Here is a 21,326-nt window from a genome sequence, read left to right as displayed (position 1 = left end):
TGCCAATTTACATCAGCTGAGGATCTGGCCTATTTACTCCTCTTACAGTATATATGTTTATATCTTCTCATGAGCTAGTTTTCTGCTTGTCTGTATCAGTCTACAATATGCACAGAAGGTGAACAGAATCATTTTCACAAAAGAAAGTCCATTTTTAAAAGATAAAAATAAGAAATTGTTAGAAGTCACTATCAGTGGTTTCTGCCATGGTAACAGCTCTCCCTGAGGTTACAGGAGGCAGACAAAAGAAAAGTTCAGATGCCAGGTATCACACTGTCTGGAGTGGCTCACAACAGTCAGGGCATACTGTCAGAAAACAGAGCAGATACCCCAAGCTAGTGGTGTGTCCTGTAATTAGGTTTCACCAAGCCAATAACAAATGTGAACTCCTGGATCTCTATACCAGTCTTGCCGTGGAGTCACAGACAGCACCCTCAGACTCTCCTATCTATCTTTCTACATAGACAAACTGGACTTTATGATAAAAGATCATTTAAACCAAATATCACACCACACTAGGTTGTTCACAGTCCCTAGAGACCAGTCACTTACCCCAGATCAACTGGTACTCTAGAGCTGACATCAAAGACAATGCTGGCAGCCAATTCTACAGTAAACTAACTAAAGGTTTATTAGATAAGAAAAGGAAAAGATAATTATCGAGAGGTTAAAGCAGGTATAATATATTGTGACAGGGTCAGGCCAGATGGCTACAGGAGAGTGATAGAAGGCAGATATATTAGCCCCAGGTTAGCCCTGAGTAAGGTAACAGAGAAGGTTCCAGAATAATCAAGAAGCTGCTCGAATCAATTAAGGCAGGCTAATCAGGTTTAAAAGCAAGCTCTCTTCAGTTTGTGGTACGCGTGTGAGGAGCTGGTGAGGCTACAGAAGGTGTTGGGAGAAGGCCATGGGGAAGTAGCCCAGGGAATTGTAGCTGTCATATAGCTGTTCCAGAAGGCACTCTAGGCAGCTGCAGTCCACAGGGCCCTGGGCTGGAACCCGGGGTAGAGGGCAGGCCTGTTTTCCCCCCAAAACCTCCCAACTCCTGATCTCTGAGACTAGCAAAAAGCTGCCAATAACTGCAAGACCCACCAAGGTAGAGGAAGAACTTTGTCACAATATGCACAGGTGAGTCCAGTTTGTAATTCCAAATGGTGGCAATGATATAATAAACTGCCAGTTTCCCAAAAGTCTTTTAGGGTACCCAGATTGTCTCTGGGAATCGCTGCTTTCCATCTGGTACACTTCCCTATAAGAGTCCAAATAATCCAGAGATCCAGGATCTTTCCTTCAATCTCTACTTATAGCTTCTTCTCACAGAAAACAAGCTGACAGAGTCACTACCTACATTGGCTTTTCCTTTGATGACAGAGAGTGAGGAACACATTTTGAGTCTTTGACTTCCAGTCATCACACACAATGACCGCTTGCTTTGAAATTAGCACTTTTCTGTTAGAGTTCCTCATTTGCTTCCACAAGGCTTCTTTCTCATTTGGTGGCTATTTAATTACAGGGCTATACACAATGTAAATGTTTGCTACTATATTTGCTGCTAGATACGTGAAAAAAATGCAAGTAACATCCCATTAGTTTTCATGAACTTTAAACACCAAATACACTCTTATACATTTAACAATCACTTTGACCTATATTAATACACAAGTCAATTGACCTGGGGCTCTGGCATGAGCTGGTCACTGTCACAACAGGAAGAATGCCCTTCCCCCACCACCCATCCTGGGAGTTACTGGAAGAGAAGCTAACCAGCAAACTGTAATGCTAGCAGCGAGGGTGCTCTGAAGTGTCGTATTGACGAAGTGCTACAGAACAATTTCTGTTCAAGCTTCAAGGAATTTGTTTAGAACATATTTTTGAGGGGAGAGAAAACACAGAGATATATACTTGTTACCGGGCTGGATTCAGATACTAGGCGTTATAGGCCGACGCTTATGGACCCAGTTCCTGAAGTCACATAATAACAGTCTCAACTGTCATTTAAAAACATATTTATAGTCCTCATGGTTGAAATGAAAAACCTTAAAAACATTTGAGTAATGCAATGACCCACCAACTCCAGCCCAGCACAAAGCTCTGTGTGTGTTGTGGAGGCTTTGCCACTGCCTGGACACAGGCAGCAGTGGCCCAAGGAGGTAGGGAGGCTCAGCCTGCCCAAAGAAGCATGGTATGGGTCCCACACCAGGTCAGCAGACAGTATTTGTGTCAGTAGTAGTCCTGGAGTGAGAGTGGGGAGATAATGGGATATACATAGGTGGCCTGATTGCCTTAACCCAGACCTGACTTGGTTTGTTACCAAGCGGATTCTCTGCAGCAGTGCACAGCTGGCAGCAGGCAACTGAAATTGACAAGTGAGAGTTGTCACTTGATTTCTGGCTGCCAATTCTCTTTCCATGTCTTTTTGATGGGAACAGATGTGAGTTTTGGAAAAGCAAGATAACATTTAAAAATGAGAATTTTAACCCCCTACCTTTGAACACATCAGTTGAGAATTGCAGCTCTTGTCAAACTTCAGCTCCTATTCTCAGCTAAGAACTGAAAGAGGCGATTTTCAGAACCCATCTACAAAGGGATCCTAAAGCTCATCACGCTACAATTTATTTATGTAGTCAGTTAGTTATTCAGTTCTATATAATTAGTTTGCCAGAAGAGTACAGTCAAATATGTCCCAATAAATGCAATTACAGTATAACCTGCACAGTCAGCTGAAGAGAATCCAATTTTCATAATGTTTCTGGTTCTATAGACAAGGGATGAGCAAATTGTTTAGAGAAAATCTGAGCCAGCATTATCCACCCATTCCTGGAACTGAAAACTATCCAGTTCAATAAGTGTCCCTGTTTCTCCTGCCTGCCAATGTGCTTCACCTGTGGCTATGGCTAATTTGAGTGGACTCTGGAGCTTTCTTTAGTTGTGAGTATTGATTAAGCTGGTGCCTGGATTAGGGTCACACTAAGATTTGGTTCAGAGATAATAGCACCAAAATATCTTTCTCTGTTCTTGCAAGATTTTGGTTTCAAATGGGTGGTGGAAATCTTTAGGCGACTTCTGAGATTTCAGGAAAAAAATTACATGTGAATGACTGTTTGTCTAATTGCCACAGAATCTAAACCAGAAGTGGAAAACAGGTTTCGGTTTAGATTTGCGGATTTAGATCTAAAGCCTAGTCATTCCCCCTCCTCCTCCCCTGCCATCTCACCTGCCTCCCCCCTGCTCAGAAAGTGAAGGAGTTTCATATCAGAAGTTTCACTTTTAAACATGATCCAATTGAAAAGTACATACAAAAAATAAATTGATTAAAATCACAACATTAATGTGTATCAAATTTAAACAGAAAAAAAAGTCATTAATTAATATTTATTTATTTTCTGATACTGCCTAAAGCCAGGTACAGGGCTCCATTCTGCTAGGCAATGTTCAAACACCTTTTAAAAATAATCCATGCCCCGGAGAGATCACAATCTATGTTAGAAGTTGATTAAATACATAGGGTGGAGTGTGAAGGTGAATTGAGTGGAGTGGTAAAGGGATGAGGTAACAAGAACACAATCATATTTTAGCAGAGTGAACGTTAGTTATGGCTCATCACCTGTCATCTTCCGGTATCAGTGCACTGGTGAGGTAATTCACGTATTCCCAAAACAGTAGCATCACATCCGTAGTGTATATAATCCTATTTTTTAGGCTCACCTACTGAAGCCAAAATATTTAAAACTGTGTTTAAAGAAATGTGCCTGGATCCATTTTTGTTGTTAATGTAAGACATGTCTACACTGCACACTCTTTTCCACATCCTGTAGAGTACATAAATAGCAGTCTAGATGCTGAGGCACTGCCTAGGTGAATAAAGACACACCTGAACCCTGAGGGTATATGCATGGATATGTACCCTACACAGCTCTCTGCTCACCCAAGCAGTGCCTCCTCCATCTACACTGCAATGTCCAGCTACCTCCCTGCTTCTGGAGTCTTTCCCATCACAGGGAATTGCCAAAGCCCTTCCCTGCTGCTGTGAAAGATTCCAGAAACAGGGAAAGGCTCTCGTGAGGGGAAGGAGTAGGGAAAAACTCTAGCAGCTGCCTCTTCACTCCCAAAGCCTTTCGTTGATACGTGTAGATACACACCACAGTGTATATCCAGTCCACTTTTTGCTGTGGTGTGTAGCTACACATTCCTACATGCCACTGCATGTGGTGTGCAGTGTAGACATAGCCATAGAAGTGCCTAACTTCATCATTATATTCCAGACAAATGGAGAGCACGCAGTCAGCTGGTACTTAGCAATTAAGGCCCTAATGCTTCAATCAGATCCACCAGTGCAGTGCCCTGCACCTCTGTGAGCCCCACTGACAGCTCTGAGTGGAAGTTGAGGTATATCTGTTTAAATCAATTTCTAGGACTGTTGCCTAAATTCATATTAAATATGCCCTTGATTTCCAGTAGGAATGTATTAGTGACAGCTTTTATTTAATTTTCAAGAAAAACTAAATCCTAGATCAAATTGCTTGATATTAAAAGAAATACACTTTACAAACTAAAGTAAATTTCAACAACTCTGTTTAAAGGATGCAGGATAAATACAAAGTATTACTTTTAATTGAAACTTAGGCAAACAAGAGTGAAACACTGTACTGAAGAAATGTTCACAGATGTACATTAATGTTTAGATCATGAATTTTCACTCCAGTTGGCTACATGTCTTGAAACAAGAGCTGATTGTATTGTATTGTTGTTAGAAACATTATAGCCACAGTTCTTCCTTCCTACCTGTGGAGCCAGCTCTTAGTCTCCATCTACTGCTGAACCCGTTTCACTGTTACTCACACCATTCTTGAAATGCATGCAAAAATTGCAGATTATTTCTGTTCACTGCACACTACCTTGTTTTACCACGGTTAATGTTTTATTTATAAGGAAAATAAATTGTCAGAGTTAAAAAACAGTGCATTTTGTTCTAGGCAACACATTACTTTTATCACACAAATAATTTATTGGTTCTGCTCCCAGACGAGTTCTGTGCTGACCTTTCCAGGTATACTGCATATTACTGCATAATTCTTCTTGTTTGGAAAATGTATTTAACTTAGCCATTAATACATGTTGTCACAGCCTTTGTGTTCAGAATTAAGTTTGCTATATAAAATCTTGGACACATTATGCAGAGTTGGACCAAAACTAGAAGCTCATATCTTAACCCCTTGGACTATTAGGGGAGGAATACAGATTTGAATTGTCACATCTGAACCCATCCCATCCTGTAACTAAAACCAGAACACCCTATTTTCCAAGTCCAGATCAGATGCACTCCCATTCTGGTCTTCATGAGTTGTCAGCCCAATATGCCAGATATCTCAGAACAGTTCACATAATTTTAGTACCATTGAATTAAAACCTTGAAATTGATCCCTCAATCACTTTTACACCACATTTTGTAACTTTATACAAAATGCAATCCATACTGGTTCATCACCTCAACCCACGTCTAGTGTATGTTTATTTTGAGGCTTCTGTGAGAGAAGATTCTGAAGGATTTTATTTATGTAGTTGAAAAATTACAAGTTACTTTTAGCACTTAAAACTGAAAATTTCACAGAAACAATACAAAAGCCATTTATTATATATTTGAAGTTCATCCTATAAGATTTCTCTAGTTACAACTTAATAAAAATAGCTCATTCTGATTTTAGTTTTAAATGGAAATGACCTTTTAGGGAAAAAAAAAACTCATTCCTCCTCCGTCCACCCTCAATGAATACAGATATGGCAAGTGAGATGAAGATTACAGTGAAGATATTTGAAAATTATAACATTGATATCTACAGTTTTAGCATGCATATTTTTCATAGATTCCAAGACCAGAAAAGACAATTATGATCATCTAGTCTGACCTTCTGTATAACACAGGCCATAGAATTTCCCCAAAATTATTCCTAGAGCATAGTTCTTAGAAAAACATCCAGTCTTGATTTTAAAATTTTCAGTAATGGAGAATCCACTACAACCCTTGGTAAATTATTCCAGTGATTAATTATGTCACACATAGAACTTCGTGTAAACTGGCACAATTATATGTTTTTACAACTTTTCAATAATCCATTTTGACGTCACCATTTTTTAATTATATGTCAGTTTCAAAAGTGTGAGCATTCTAAATATTAATTAATATCTAAAGATTAATTATATAATCAAATAATGAATGGCAGACTTTTTATGGATAGCATTTATGGAACATAGACTCCAAGTTATCAGTGGGAAACATGGATAGACAGCTAGATGCTACTCAGACATTCAGGATATCCTCTGGAACATCAGCGACAAGTAGCACCTGTACAATACCCTGACAAGACATACTTTTTTGATTGTAGTATCTATTTTTTTTCTTTTTGCAATATGTAACTGCCTTTTAAAATTATATTATACTTTAAATATCATTGTTTTCCTTTCCAACCTTCTCAATAACAAGCAAATCTGGAATGGTGTCCTCACTTCTTGATAGTGGATCTTTATAGACCCTAGTTATGGAAAAAACAAAACAGAAAAACTTATCAGATCATTTAGTCTATAGCATGTTCCATGTAGAATTGTTCCTTTCTGTAAAAGAGCTAGTGTTTTGTCCAATGCAGATTAAAATTTGCTAGAGGACATTGTTCCACCTCTTTCCTTTCCACAAGAATGTACATGTCAATATTAGGAGTTATTTCTGACTTTCATCCTTAATTTGCCCTTTTTTAATCTGATACAGTTACTCCCAGACACTCCTTTCAGCATTCTGAATACTTCTACTCCCCTCTTTCTGCCTACACCTGTCAAATCTTTATAGACTATTATGTTTCTTCTTAGTTATCACTTAACCTAGCTATACATATTTAACTGTGTTAATCTTTCTTCAGCCATTCTGTGAACCTTTCAGCCCCTTCTGTGAACTCCCACCAATTTGTCAATGTTTTTTGGTCATGAGATGCTCAGAACTGAAAGCAGACATGCATATAGAGAGGCAGACATTCTTCGTCCAGTGATGCAATCTCTCTTTGTATGGTGGTACTGTTTTTCATACTGGATGTTATTATTCATTAATTATTAATTGCTAATGGCAAAGTTCCTGTGCCACTTTTTTGAATAGGGCATCTTGAACAGTGTTTCTGTGTTCAATCTAGAAGTGGCTGTATTTCAGTGATGATTGAAATGATTTGTCTACATATATGGTGTAAAACGTAAGGTATCATCTTCCTTTAGAACATTATAGAAGTGTAATATTATCAAAATGCCTTTTAGCAAGTTGCATAAGTTATTCCTATAACACCATCTGGAAAGGATTGATCTACTAGGTAGGTTGGTTAGTGTAAATTACAATTGACATTAAAAGGAATAATTTACGCTCCTGAGTTGCTTTTTCTGGATGGCCAATTGACAGTTTTCTAGCCACACAAGTTTTTATACATCCTTTGACTAAATCAAAAATCCTAATATAAAATGTTGTACAACTTAACTGCTTCAGAACACCATGTCTGAGAATTGCAGAATAATGTTGCTTATGTAAATTATAACAGCATTTAATGGAACACCTCTCAGTGAAGTGAAAGCATTGACACATGATAGTATTTAGGAAGAGCTGGCATATGTTATTCCTTACCTCATCAAGTACTGTTTGATGATATAATACATAGTGATCAGATATAGTATTTTATTGCTAGGCTGAATATATTTTGTAACTGTAAATATCACAGTTGGTCTATGAAATTTGGTTAAGTTAATGATTTCTTGTTCATAAATACAATGTACTGGATTTTCAATTAAACATTTTGTTCCTCATATGATATAATCAAAGACTATGAGAGCACTGCACATATCTCTAGTAAAGAAAATATTAGGAGACCAGTTCTGGATTTCGCAGTCAGAATGATGCACCACCATAGCCACAAATGTTCTTCAAAGACGAACTGAAATGATTTTTTAAAGTATATATGCACACACAGGATCTTAAAATTTTCAGGGCCAATAGAGTTTTGCCATTGATTTCAGTCAGACTACAGTTTCTCAATAGCAATATATGGATAGATTTAAAAATTACAAGTAAGTATACATTGAAGGTGAATATTGAGAAAACAAAACTAAACAAAAACAAAAGAAAACCTCAAATCTTTTAAATTTACTATTTAAAATTCATATATTTTTATGTTGAAGAATCCTTATATATACCCTAAACAGCTTAAGCTAGGATTGATTGATTGCATTCATTTTAATTTACCTTTCGCTCACAGATGAGCATAAGTAAAGTGCTGATTATGTTTAGCTGAAAGTAACTTTGGAAACTTCTTCCACAACTAGTTCCATACAAACACCTCTATAAATTACAGGATTGAGTTCTACTCTTCTTCTTGTATGCAGAATCTGCTGAAGTTTTGAACTGTCATTTGATTATTACCAAAAAAATCTAGCTATATTTCCCATTATTTGAAACATTTGGGTTTTCAGAGTAGCATATATAGTGATAGAGATTTTGTAGGGTATTGATTACTTTTCCATAGAAAAAAAAATCCACCCCCAATAATTTGTTGGAGAGGTTACCTCAGCTATTCCTCTAGATACTTATTCCTGCCAACAATCATCACTTTTGTATTAGCTGGATTGAGTTCCAGCTAATTCGCTTTCATTCACATTCCAAACTCAGTCAAATGATAAGAAGTTCATAAAACTATATTTAATTTATTGTGGTTTACAATATATAGACCAGGCAACTCCATATGCTACTATGCACACTTATGACATTATTTAAAATAGCGATACAAAAATAAAACCAGCATAACCCTCTACACACAACATGTCCCAAAGGCAAGACTTTCCCCACCAAACCTCCATCTCTTATAAGCTATCAACCTTCATGTCCCAACCTCTTCAGCTACCTGGGCAAAAAGATGGGCCTTGCAGAATGCTTGAAGGTCAACACTCCTCAACTATTTGGGGGAGGAGGGGAACACAAGCTTGTTTCAAAGTGGGGGGCCTTCCTGAAGCATGTTCTACTTCCAGCCACTTCTCTATTAAATCAAAGGTGGATCCAGCACAAGCACGTCTTCAGACATGTCTGAAGTTATTTAGAGTAATATTTTCAAAAACACTTGGCATTGTGGAGTGCTTTTGAAAATCTCACCCTTAGCAATTTATAGGTCCAAAATAATACTTTCAGTTCCATCTGGAAATCCAGGCAGCTAGTGCAGCATGCAGAGCCCTGGTGTCATATATTCCCAGTGAGATGAACAGCTTTCCAAGTGTGATCCTATGTTCTGTATCACCTTCAGTTTCCAAAGTTTTAAGCTGTGTAGCCCTGTGTAGCATGTATTCCACTGTTCCATCCTTGAGGTGACAAAGACCTGGATCATGATACCAAGGTCAGTTTCTGAAAGAAACAATCACATTCTCCTAGCTGGGCACAAATGGAAAAAGCTTTCCTGATTACTGCTGCTGTATGATCTTCTAGAGAACTTGTGTTTAATGTAAAGGAGATGTAGAACGAAATGTAATCAGCATACTGATTACATTGCTACCCAAAATATATTTCACTGTTCCCCAATGGCTTTATATACTCACTCAATATGCAGGATTACAAGGCCTTTGGGGATCATGAGCCATTATCTGGGATGTTTCTGAAAAAAAACATAAATAAAAAAATACTCAGTGAAGAGCCCCCATCCATCTTGTAAGATCCTAGAGCCAGGTCAACAGTACCATTTAGTCAATGGTAGTGGAGATAGGTTTTACTAAATTGACATTGATCCCTTCTTCTGGTCCATCACTAGGTCTAAAACCAGATTGGAAGCAATCCAGGAATGTGTGTAATGCACATGTCCCTGACATTGTCCCATCATCACTTTTTCAATGACTGTCCCTAAAATTGGGAGCTATAGGTTGATATATTCTAAGAATGGCTAATACCCATCACCTGCCATTTCACCCACCAGAAGAGTTATGTTAATAATCCTCATCAAAAACAAAGCTCAGAGTTTCTACCTTAGGCGTAAGTAATAAAGAAGGGCATGGGTTTATCTCATAAGTGGTAGGGTCACAGATGTCTAAGCATGCTTAGAACTTCAATCACTAAAATGGAGTGAAACCCATCTGACAATACCGAATTTCTCACCTTCCACTCCAGTGCTTTTTCCGAAGAAGCATTCAGACCACTCCAAACCACACAGCTAGTTACTCAGAATAGTTCTGAGCACTGGTGCTAGTTGTAAATCATATTCCTTTCACATGATTTGGAATGAATTCTGTTTATTTGGCGTAAAAGGAGATCATGTGTTATATGCAGCTTATATGTTTATGACCTCAGGCTTCTGTGCAGTGCACTACCTTTAATGTCTGACATCTGTAGAAGCCATTATAGCACCCAACTGAAATCAAATAAATGGTAGCAAACAACATATGCACTTTCTAAGCCAGTTTGAGAATGTTACTGTATCATAAAAATAAATCTTTCCCCATTCTTTGTGCTTTGTAAAATGAATATTAAAGCAGTCAAAATTATTCTATAGAAAGTAGTGATGAAAAATTAGCATTGCTTATAATACCAAAGGAAAACATCCACTGTTTTGCACCAGAATATCATTGTTAAATTGTCTTTTAATCACTCTATTTGATATTTGATATGTGGCAGTAAAAATGTTTATATTATGAATTGTACAGTAAACCTTCAGTTTAGGAGCAAATTAATAGTCTGGAACCGTGAGAATCTGACTATATCTGAATATTGATGATCTCACTTTCTGAGTCTCTCTGGGACTGGGGGTGTGAGGTGTTGATCATTGCTTCCCACTGATAAGCAAAATATTTCCAGAGCGTGAAGAATTCTGTGGTGTGTGAGAAGGATAAACCATAATCTGCATCAACACACTAACTTCTCCTCTCCCATTTGAATTGAAAATCAGGTAGAAGTTATGCTAAGCTCTCTATTATAGCCTCATGTATGTGAAAGGTCTTCCCCTTCATTTGAATAAGGCCTCTTATGCATGTGAAAAAAGCACATTTAAAAGGAACGTTCCTTTAATTAGGATGGCATTTAGAAGCAGAATCCTTAAATGTTCACTTTTTGTGATGCTAAATTGTGGAGTATTTTTAAATGTATTGTAGCAGTCATTTTCATTAAGCATTTTTATTTTTATTTATTTTTATAAGGAAATGACATGATTTACAATGTGAAATGAAGGAGTAGATTAATATGACTAGCTAGATTAAGGAAAATTTAAATCAGAGTGTTTGATGAAATGTTGGAAGATGTTTAAATATAGGATTAGACTTACAATATAGAAAGCAGTCAAGGAGATCAAAAGAACTCTGTTCAGAAAGTCTTATTAAAAAGAGAGGAAAAACTCTATTGAATGAATTCTTATAACTAAATGATTAAAGAGTGTTTTTAATATATTACATTCAATCTGACTTTAAAATAAAAATAAACACTACAGACAGTGAATGAATTAGTGATTGTATTCATTTTTTATGAAAGCAAAGTGACTGGGCCTATACTGGATCTTGCATTAAACATATATATGAAACTATGGCATTTAACTTAAAAGTAGTCCCCTGGAGAATAATGATAATCTAGCATGAAGCTTTATGAAGACAGAAGTTAACTGATTGACATCTATATGAATATGGATTTCATAAATCCATATTTGATTCTCTACCTCTAAAAAATCAAATGAAACCTAATAACTGCATTTTAAGCAAACCTTTGGGAGAATATGCTTAATCTTATGGTGTCCAATTCAATAAAAAATGCATCCAACTTCCACATTGTGGAAACCTAAACCAAGATCATGGAAATGGTTTTCATAACCTTTAGTGGCTCCAGTACCTCTGCAAGCTAGAAATTTTTTGTTGTGTGAAATTTTGTCCTTAGAATGTTCTTACTACACAATTCTCAGCGTACCATGTAAGCCTCTTTATAGTTAATCACAATAGAAAATAACAATTATACTCAATCACAATCTGGGGAGATTCTCACTTGTCCCAAATGGTTATCATTTTCGGTGTTGCTAACACAACAAAGGTAAAGAAAGAAAAACCAAACAAAAAAATATCCAAAGGAAAAGCACAAGACAACTTGGTCAACTACTTATGAGCCAATTCACCAAGGTCTCCTTCACAATGAATACATAGTAGTCAACCCTTTTAATCTACTTCCCCACAAATTATATTAGCCCCAGGACCTGACTAATATTCCTAATTATCTAACAAATTCCTACATCTATGAGAGACTGCACAGACTGAGTGCAGTTCAAGAGGCTCATACACTTGGATAGTTTTATGTCGTATGCACCTAGAATTTGAAAGGCTGTATGAAACCATTAATTATGGTAGACACATGTACAGTGTTCTACAATTTAAGTTATTAAAAGTAATTTATCCAGTTTCAAAGATACTTTATAACAATCTTGACTGGAAACTGCAAAAGAAGGACTCACAATGTAACTCTGTACTCTTCCTTACTAATTAAGAAGTTTCAAGATATGGTCAATTGACTGATTTGGGTCATCACCCAAGAGACAGTCGGTATGTTACTTATCACCAGATTTTTGCTCAGCCATCAGCTTTCAGGTCAGTTATTATTCACAGCAGGAGCTGATGCTGCAAACACAGGTGGAACCAAAAGACTATGGTATTTTCCTGATGCACTAACAGGCAACCTGAATTGCTAAAAAATAAAGACAGTTAAAGGTACCTTCCAGAGACAGGTACCTGAGGTAACAGGAGGACTCCCAGGGGACAAGCCTAGAACCTCAGTCTTCTCCCTTCCAGGTGTCTTCAGCAGTTGGGAAGTGATGTACTGAAGGAAAAGACCATTTTATCCCACTTCTGTGGTTCAACTTTGTTCCTCTTCTTGGGTTCTGGTATGGACCAATCAGATGGTGACCCAGACTTCCACTGAGGGTTTGAAATGTCCAAACAAAATGAGAGCCATCTTTCTCTATGCAATCAGAAAATGACCTCTTTGTGCAACACAGTGACAGTGTATACCTGCCCTGCACTGGACAGGAAGGAGTTAACCCCATACTGGGGAATGAGGAAGTCATGCCTCTCGCCCCTGATGTGCATGCTCCAACTTGAGCCTCATTAAAAGGGAGCCACCCAATTCATTCTACTCTGACCACGGAGGAGAGAGGATATGTGTTGCAGGCTTCTGGCAGGAGATGTCGGAGACCCAGACCATGGAGGTCCAAGCAAATACCCAGATGGTCGTGGAAGCCCATGAGAGAAGGAGTCATCAGGAACTGTGCCTGCAGACCCAGAACACCTGCAGACTACAGAGCAGGAAGACGAGGTACGAAACAGCCTAAGGGACCAGATATTGATCCAGTTGTGGAACCGGGAACTGAGTCAGTGTGTTTTGGATGTATTCCTGTTGATCCACTGGCAGATACACTAGTTACTGATAGAGCTCTGAGCTGGGACCTGTTGGAGTAGGGAGGGTCCAGGAACCCCCAGGAACCCTCTGGGTGGTGGCCCTCCAATGTTGGGCCATTAGGTCACACCACCCTGCAGATAAGGGCAACCCCACTTACTCTAGCCAATAGGCCACACCACTCTGCATATAAGGGCAACCTTATTGACTCTGATAGCAAAGGGCAGTCCTAATGACTCTGGCCATTAGTCAGTACTGCCCTGAGTCTAGGGGTAAGCCAATGAACATTGGCCACTGGGCCCTACTGTCCTATACTGAAGTGCGGTCCTATTGACTCTGACCATTAGGTCATACCGCTCTAAGGAAAAGGGCGGTTATTTGGACTCTGTAGTGGAGCTATAACACTCCCTTTCCCCCACCAGTGACAGGGTATACCTGCTCAGAAACAAACACATCTTGTCACACCAGCTTGCGTAAGACCAGTTAGGCCATGGCTGTTGGTGCACTCATCATGAGACATACCTTGAACACCAGAGTGTTTGCTCTAGTCAGCAACTCAGTTATGCAAATTGCTTTCCATGGGCCTCACTGAGGTGCATCCCTTGGCCAACTTTGCAGTTATGTTTGCTCAAATTACTGTTTTGCCATCAACATTCTGCTAGGTGCTGAAATCTCCAGTTTAAAGTTTATATAATATATGCAAAATCCCTCCATATTGTTTGATGCTCTCTAAACTTGTTTTAACAGTTTATAATACAATGCAAAGTCCCTTCATCAACTTTTATTCTCCAGTAGGCTGTAAGAGCTGTATAAATCTTCCATTTCTGCTCTCCTTGTTTTAACAACATTGACAGGACCTTGGTATGTGTGGCTGACCTAAGCCTGTGCATTATTAATCAAACAGTTACATTTCTGACTATGTCACTCTGTGATCAAGTGTCCTCATAAAACATACTGTTTGGTTTCAGTTCCTTTTAATTTACTGCCTCTTTCTGCACAGGTGTTTTTCATTAACTTGATAGGATAAGCATGCTTAATTGCAGACACTAGCCTTACTTCACTTTGTCACTAAACTGAAAGAAATCAATATGAATACAACCCTTTTGTTTTCCTAACAAAATTGCCCATGAGGTAAATCCTGTCATTAAAGTTTACAATATTCTTCTCAAAGCTGTATCACTTATGATCAACTTCCCTTTTATATATATAACTTCATTTAATCAAAATATTGGATTTTATCAAGCTCCCAATTTTCATTATTATACTTGACACATTATATATATTCTATACATAAATTCATTCACTGACAAGGAAAATACATTCTAGTGAAAGGCTGCAAATATTCTAATTTTTCTTAAGGTCGCCTAAAAAAATCTTCCCATTAGAGCTTGATTTTTTTCTTTCAGCCCTCTGTCCCACCTTTTCTAAACAGTCTTGATGCTGGCACAACTCTTAAATAATAATAAATCATAATTTTGGGGCTTTAGTTGCTACAATATCAAAGTGTAAATACTATTTCCAGTAGTTTCCTGTATCTTCTGATTATCTAAAGTAATTTAAAGCCACCTTTTTTCTTCCAAAATTCCTGTGAATTATGGTAAAACTGCCATGACTCAGATGACCTCTGGCCTAGCAAATATGTGCAGAATAAAAAGTTTACAGGAAGACTTCTAGCCCCACATGGCACATCCCATGAAAGGGTGAGGGATAATTGCAGTCCCTGTGCTCTTAAGCAATGAGGAACAAATGGAGGTGGAGACTGTTGTAATAATTAAGCCTACAAATTTATTCGAATTGTGAGCTGAACTGTAAAAAGTACGTGAACATTCATAAGATCCCATAATAACCTATAATAACAACTGTTGACAGGAAAAAGTACAAAAAGGAGATAGAAAGACTAAATTAGTTTGAACAAAAAGACCTCCTAATATAACTCAAGGACTCTGTTAAGATCATGCTTGGTAAACAAGAAAATATGTGTTGGGAAATTGATGAACCAAAATTGTTGTGCTACATATTAGGCCTAATTGCTAGACAAAAGAATAAGAGGATGGGCTATTCAACCCATCAGTCCCTTTTTGGATCCTTAAAGGGGGAGACTTTGGTGGGAAATGAAAGGAAGAATACATGGAGGCTACTGGAGCAAACTTCACTATCATGGCTTCCACCACTACTGTCTGCTCAGACCCCAGACCTTCTCTATCATAATCTGAGAAATGTCCTGACCAGACCAGGCCAGAAAGAGGGACCCAGGTGTCCTCGCTACCTCCACCAGCTCCAGCTAAATCCCAACCACCGAGATGACCATGTGCCCTTTTCCTTCCCTACGTTGTTTATTCTCTTTCCTCTCTCTCTCTCCTTTTTCCTGGCCAAGGCTGCATGTTTTGCAACACTGATGTAAGCTTTTCCCAGAAAGATGCTATTATGAGTTTGCCGGGTCTTGGAGTGGCTGATAAGACTGTGGGCCATGCCTGTGTTTATCCAGCAGTGAGGCTGAAGTGAATGTTGACACCAAAGACAGAAACTGCATTTTCAATCTTTGTTCTTTTTTTCTCACACTTTTGTGCATGTTGTCTTATTTTGTCTTTTTAGGAAATGGGATTTGACTTCAACATCAACAGCACAAATGACAGTTCCAGCCCATCAACTAACTCCTTCTCTTTTTTCCCCAAAAGGACAGTTATTATCATCTCTGATACCATGTAAGGCCACGTCCACACTACAGAGTAAAATCGAAATTATTAAAATCGGTTTTATAAAACAGGTTTTATAAAATCGATTTTACGCGTCCACACTAGGGCACAGTACTTCGGTGGTGTGCGTCCATGGTCCCAGGCTACCATCGATTTCCAGAGCGTTGCACTGTGGGTACCTATCCCATAGTTCCTGCAGTCTTCCCTGACCCTTTGAATTATGGGTTACTACCCCAGTGCCTGATGAGGCAAAAATCACTGTCGTGGGTGGTTCTGGGTACAGCATCACCCCCTCCTTTCCTGAAAGCAGCAGACAGCCATTTCGTGCGTTTTTTACTGGGTGAACTGAGAGCAAACGCCATAGCACAGCAAGCATGAACCCTGCTCTGATCAGTACCGCGATTGTGGACTTTGTAAACAGCTCACGCATTCTCGTGCTGTCTATGGTGAACCATGAACTGCAAACCCAGGAGAGGAGGAGGCAGCTACAGCAGCGCGGCGACGAGAGTGATGAGGACTGGAGACTGATTTCTCCCTAACCGCGGGCCCCCGCGCTTTGGAGCTCCTGATGGTAATGGGGGAGGTTCTACCCATTGCTTGCCGATTTTGGGCCCGGGAAACAAGCACAGACTGGTGGGACCGCATAGTTTTGCAGGTGTGGGACGATTCGCAGTGGCTGCGGAACTTTCGCATGTGTAAGAGCTCTTTCTTTGAACTTTGTGACTTGCTTTCCCCTGTCCTGAAACACCATAATACCAGGATGAGAGCAGCCCTCACAGTGGAGAAGCGAGTGGCAATAGCCCTCTGGAAGCTTGCAACGCCAGACAGCTACCGGTCAGTCGGGAATCAGTTTGGAGTGGGAAAATCTACTGTGGGGGTTGCTGTGTTGCAAGTAGCCAAAGCAATCATTAAACTGCTGCTACGAAAGGTTGTGACTCTGGGAAACGTGCAGGTCATAGTGGATGGCTTTGCTGCAATGGGATTCCCTAACTGTGGGGGGGCCATAGATGGAACCCATATCCCTATCTTGGCACTGGAGCACCAGGGCACCCAGTATATAAACCGCAAGGGGTACTTTTCAATGGTGCTGCAAGCACTGGTGGATCACAAGGGACATTTCACCAACATCCACGTGGGATGGCCAGGAAGGGTTCATGACGCTCGTGTCTTCAGAAGCACTACTCTGTTTAAACGGCTGCAGCAAGGGACTTACTTCCCAGACCAGAAAATAACAGTTGGGGATGTTGAAATGCCTGTAGTTATCCTCGGGGACCCAGCCTACCCCTTGATGCCATGGCTCATGAAGCAATACACAGGCAGCCTGGACAGTAGTCAGGAGCTGTTTAACTACAGGCTGAGCAAGTGCAGAATGGTGGTAGAATGTGCATTTGGCAGTCTAAAAGGGCGCTGGAGAACTTTACTTACTCGCTCAGACCTCAGCCAAACCAGTGTCCCCTTTGTTATTGCTGCTTGCTGTGTGCTCCACAATCTCTGTGAGAGTAAGGGGGAGACCTTTATGGCGGGGTGGGAGGCTGAGGCAAATCACCTGGCCGCTGATTACGTGCAGCCAGACACCAGGGCGATTAGAAGATCACACCAAGAAGAGGTGCGCATCAGAGAAGCCTTGAAAACGAGTTTCATCATGGGCCAGCGTATGGTGTGACTGCTGTGTTTGTTTCCCCTTCATGAACCTCCTCCCTGTATTGACTCCTGCTGCAAGCAACCTACCCTCCCCCCTTCCATTACAGCTTGCTTATGGAAATAAAGTTACTATCGTTTAAAAACCTTGTATTCTTTATTAAAAGTCATTCCCTGTAAGCAACCCAACTTCCCACTTGCTTTAAAAAGCATGTACTTATAAAAAGATTAAAGAGAAATAACAAGGTACCCCGGGAGTGGTTTGGGAGGAGGATAGGAGGGACGAAAAAGGCCATTAAGGAAGCCTTGAAAACGAGTTTCATCATGGGCCAGGGTACGGTGTGACTGTTGTGTTTGTTTCCCCTTCATGAACCTCCCCCCTGTATTGACTCCTGCTGCAAGCAACCTACCCTCCCCCCTTCCATTACAGCTTGCTTATGGAAATAAAGTCATTCCCTGTAACCAACCCACCCTCCTACTTGCTTTGAAAAGCATGTAATTATAAGAAGAGTACGAGAAATAAAAAGGTACCCCTGGAGTTGTTTGGGAGGAGGATAAGAGGGGAGAAAAAGGCCATTAAGGACATTTCAATGTAATGACAGCCTTTTGGTTGGACTGTCCACGGGGGTGGAGTGGGCAGGTGCAGGAAGCCTTTCCCCACGTGTTCTTACACGTCTGGGTGTGGAAGATATGGAACATGGTGAGTACTGAGGGAGGTTAAACATGGGCTGGAGTGGCACTCTGTGACCCCGCAGCTCTTCCACCAGACTTCGGAGGATGTCAGTTTGATCGCTCAGCAGCTGCAGCATTGCATCCCGCCACCGCTGATCTTCCTGCCTACACCTCCGATCTTCCTGCCGCCACATCTCATCTCGAGCGTCCCTCCTGTCCTCACGTTCACTGGCATCTTTCTTGTACTTTGCTACCACGTCTTTCCACTCCCCCAGATGAGCTCTTTCATTGCGGGTTACTGCCATGATTTCTGTGAACATTTCATCCTGTGTCCTCTTCTTCCTCCTCCTTATCTGAGCTAGCCTTCAGGCTGCAGTAGGGAGGCTTGAAAAATTTGCAGCTGCATGAGTGGGGGAAAAGAGTGATAGAAGGATCATAAGAGATACATTTCACAGAACAATGGTTATACTCTTTCACAGTGAACTACACTATTCACCATACGTAGCACATGTCACTTCACTGCAAGGTCGCCTTTGGATTCTTTTAGTATTTAGTGCCTGCGGCTGTGGTGTAACAGATCAACACAGATGCAGGTCCGGGGATTACAATTCAGCTTGCAGGAGGTCATGGTAAGGCCTACATCTAAAATGGCAGATAACCCTCTCCCTGCACCAACCCCTCCGCGTGGCTATTAGCAGGTAAAATTCATGCTGGCCAGCCAACTGCTAAAAAGCACATCTTTTGCTTTTTTTCTTATGCCTTCAGAAGGAGCAGCAGAGGAAATACTGTGAATTGTGTTCCCCTCCACTCCGCATGTCTGCTATAATGGCAGATCAGTGAAACCCTATCCCCTCCTCCTCCCCCCCCCCCCGCATGGCTATTAGCAGGGAAAATTCCTGCTGGCCAAATGCTAAAAAGCTCAGCGCCATTAAAGACACCTCCCCGTAGGAATGGGCAGCTTTTTCCCTTCCCCCCGCATGGCTAACTGCAAGGGAAGGATTTCTTTTAAGCCGCACGAAAGCATCACCGTAGGAATGGTCATTTCTCTCTCCTTAATAAAATACATTAATTTTTACTAGGTGACCATGAACGATATCACTCTCCTGAGGATTACAGACAGAGAAAAAGAAATTATGCTTCTTGAATACCAGCAATCCCCGGGACCATACGCAGCTAGGCTTTGTCATGCAATGATACCCGATTACGTGCTCCTGGCATGGCGTGGTAAAGTTTCGTACCATGGTGGACGGAATAAGGCTGCCCTGCCCAGAAACCTTCTGAAAAGGCTTTTGGGGTACCTCCAGGAGTGCTTCATAGAGATGTCCCTGGAGGATTTCCGCTCCATCCCCAGACATGTTAACAGACTTTTCCAGTAACTTTAATGCCAGCTAATACATGCAAGCCCTCATGGCAAATCAATCATTAAAAAATGCTTGCTTTTAAACTATGTTTTATATTTACAAAGGTACACTCACCAGAGGTTGCTTCCATGGCTTCACTGTCTGGGCTAGTGGCTTGGGAGGGCTGGGAGTTTAATTCTGTCTGGGTCACGAAAAGCTCCTGGCTGTTGGGGAGAATGGAGTGCTGTGTGCTTTCAGCAAGGTCGTCCTCTTCCTCCTCGTAATCTTCCCCCTCCGCTGAATCCTCAGCCATGGGTGAGATTATTACCCCCACCTTGGAATCCACAGACAAGGGGGTCTTGTCGTGGCGCAGCCCCCTAAAATTGTATGCAGCTCAGCGTAGAAGCGGTATGTTTTTGGCCCAGATCCGGATCTGCCATTTGCTGCTTTGGTTTTCTGGTAGGCTTGTCTGAGCTCCTTCACTTTAACTCTGCATTGCACTGAGTCCCTGGTATGGCCTCTCTGCCTCATGGCATTAGAAATTTTTTCAAAAGTTTTTTCATTTCATCTTCTGGAATGCAGTTCTGATAGCACAGAATCTTCTCCCCATACAGCGATCAGATCCAATAACTCCTGTGTGGTCCACGCTGGAGCTCTTTTCCTATTCTCAGGAGACTGCATTGTTACCTGTGTTGCTGAGAGCTCCATGCTGGCCAAACAGAAAATGCAATTCAAAAGTTCGCGGGGCTTTTCCTGTATACCTGGCCAGTGCAGTAGAGTTCATTTACCTGCCCAGAGCGGCCACTGGTGCACTGTGGGATACCTCCTGGAGGCCAATAACTTCAATTTCCGTCCACACTAACCCTAAATCGATTTAGTAATATCGATTTTAGGGTTACTCCTCTCATTGGGCAGGAGTACAGAAATCGATTTTAAGAGCCCTTAAAATCGATTTAAAGTGCCTTGTAGTGTGGACGGGTACAGCGTTAAATCGATTTAACGCTGTTTAAATCGATTTAATGCTGTAGTGTGGACCAGGCCTAAGAGACTGTCAAAGAAGGGTTTTCCAGTTAAAGCAAAATGAAAAAGAAATGTTGTTAAAAATGAAAGCCTTATTTAATACTTTACATTTCAAACGCTTTAACTGTTTTTTCTTCTTTTCTGTATTTTTAATAAAAGGATGTAACACTTTTTAAGGTTGGACAATGACTGGGTTATGTACCTTTGGCCCATTTATGCCAACTAAATAATTATAACAGTCCGTGCCCATTCTAACAAATGGGATATATTCTTTCCTTGATATATTCTAATGTGTGGCTCCTTGAAATAGCATTCTCTTAAACACCTGTGGTTCCCTTTTGAGTTTAAGACCATCATCTGCCACATTGACCCTATGAAATTATTTCATATGATTTTGATTTATCCTCCTTCAGCATTGTGTCCCTTGGTGTGCAATAGTGGGATTTTGTGAGCTCATGCACACTCATAGGCAGGGCACACAAGGCATTTTTGCTTATGTAAACACAAACATAGGATTTTGTGTTTGCATGAACATGAACCATTCATAAATTTACA

The sequence above is a fragment of the Gopherus flavomarginatus genome, chromosome 2, assembly GCF_025201925.1.
Source record: "Gopherus flavomarginatus isolate rGopFla2 chromosome 2, rGopFla2.mat.asm, whole genome shotgun sequence".
Lineage (NCBI taxonomy): Eukaryota > Metazoa > Chordata > Testudines > Testudinidae > Gopherus > Gopherus flavomarginatus.
This window is presented reverse-complemented; position numbering follows the sequence as displayed.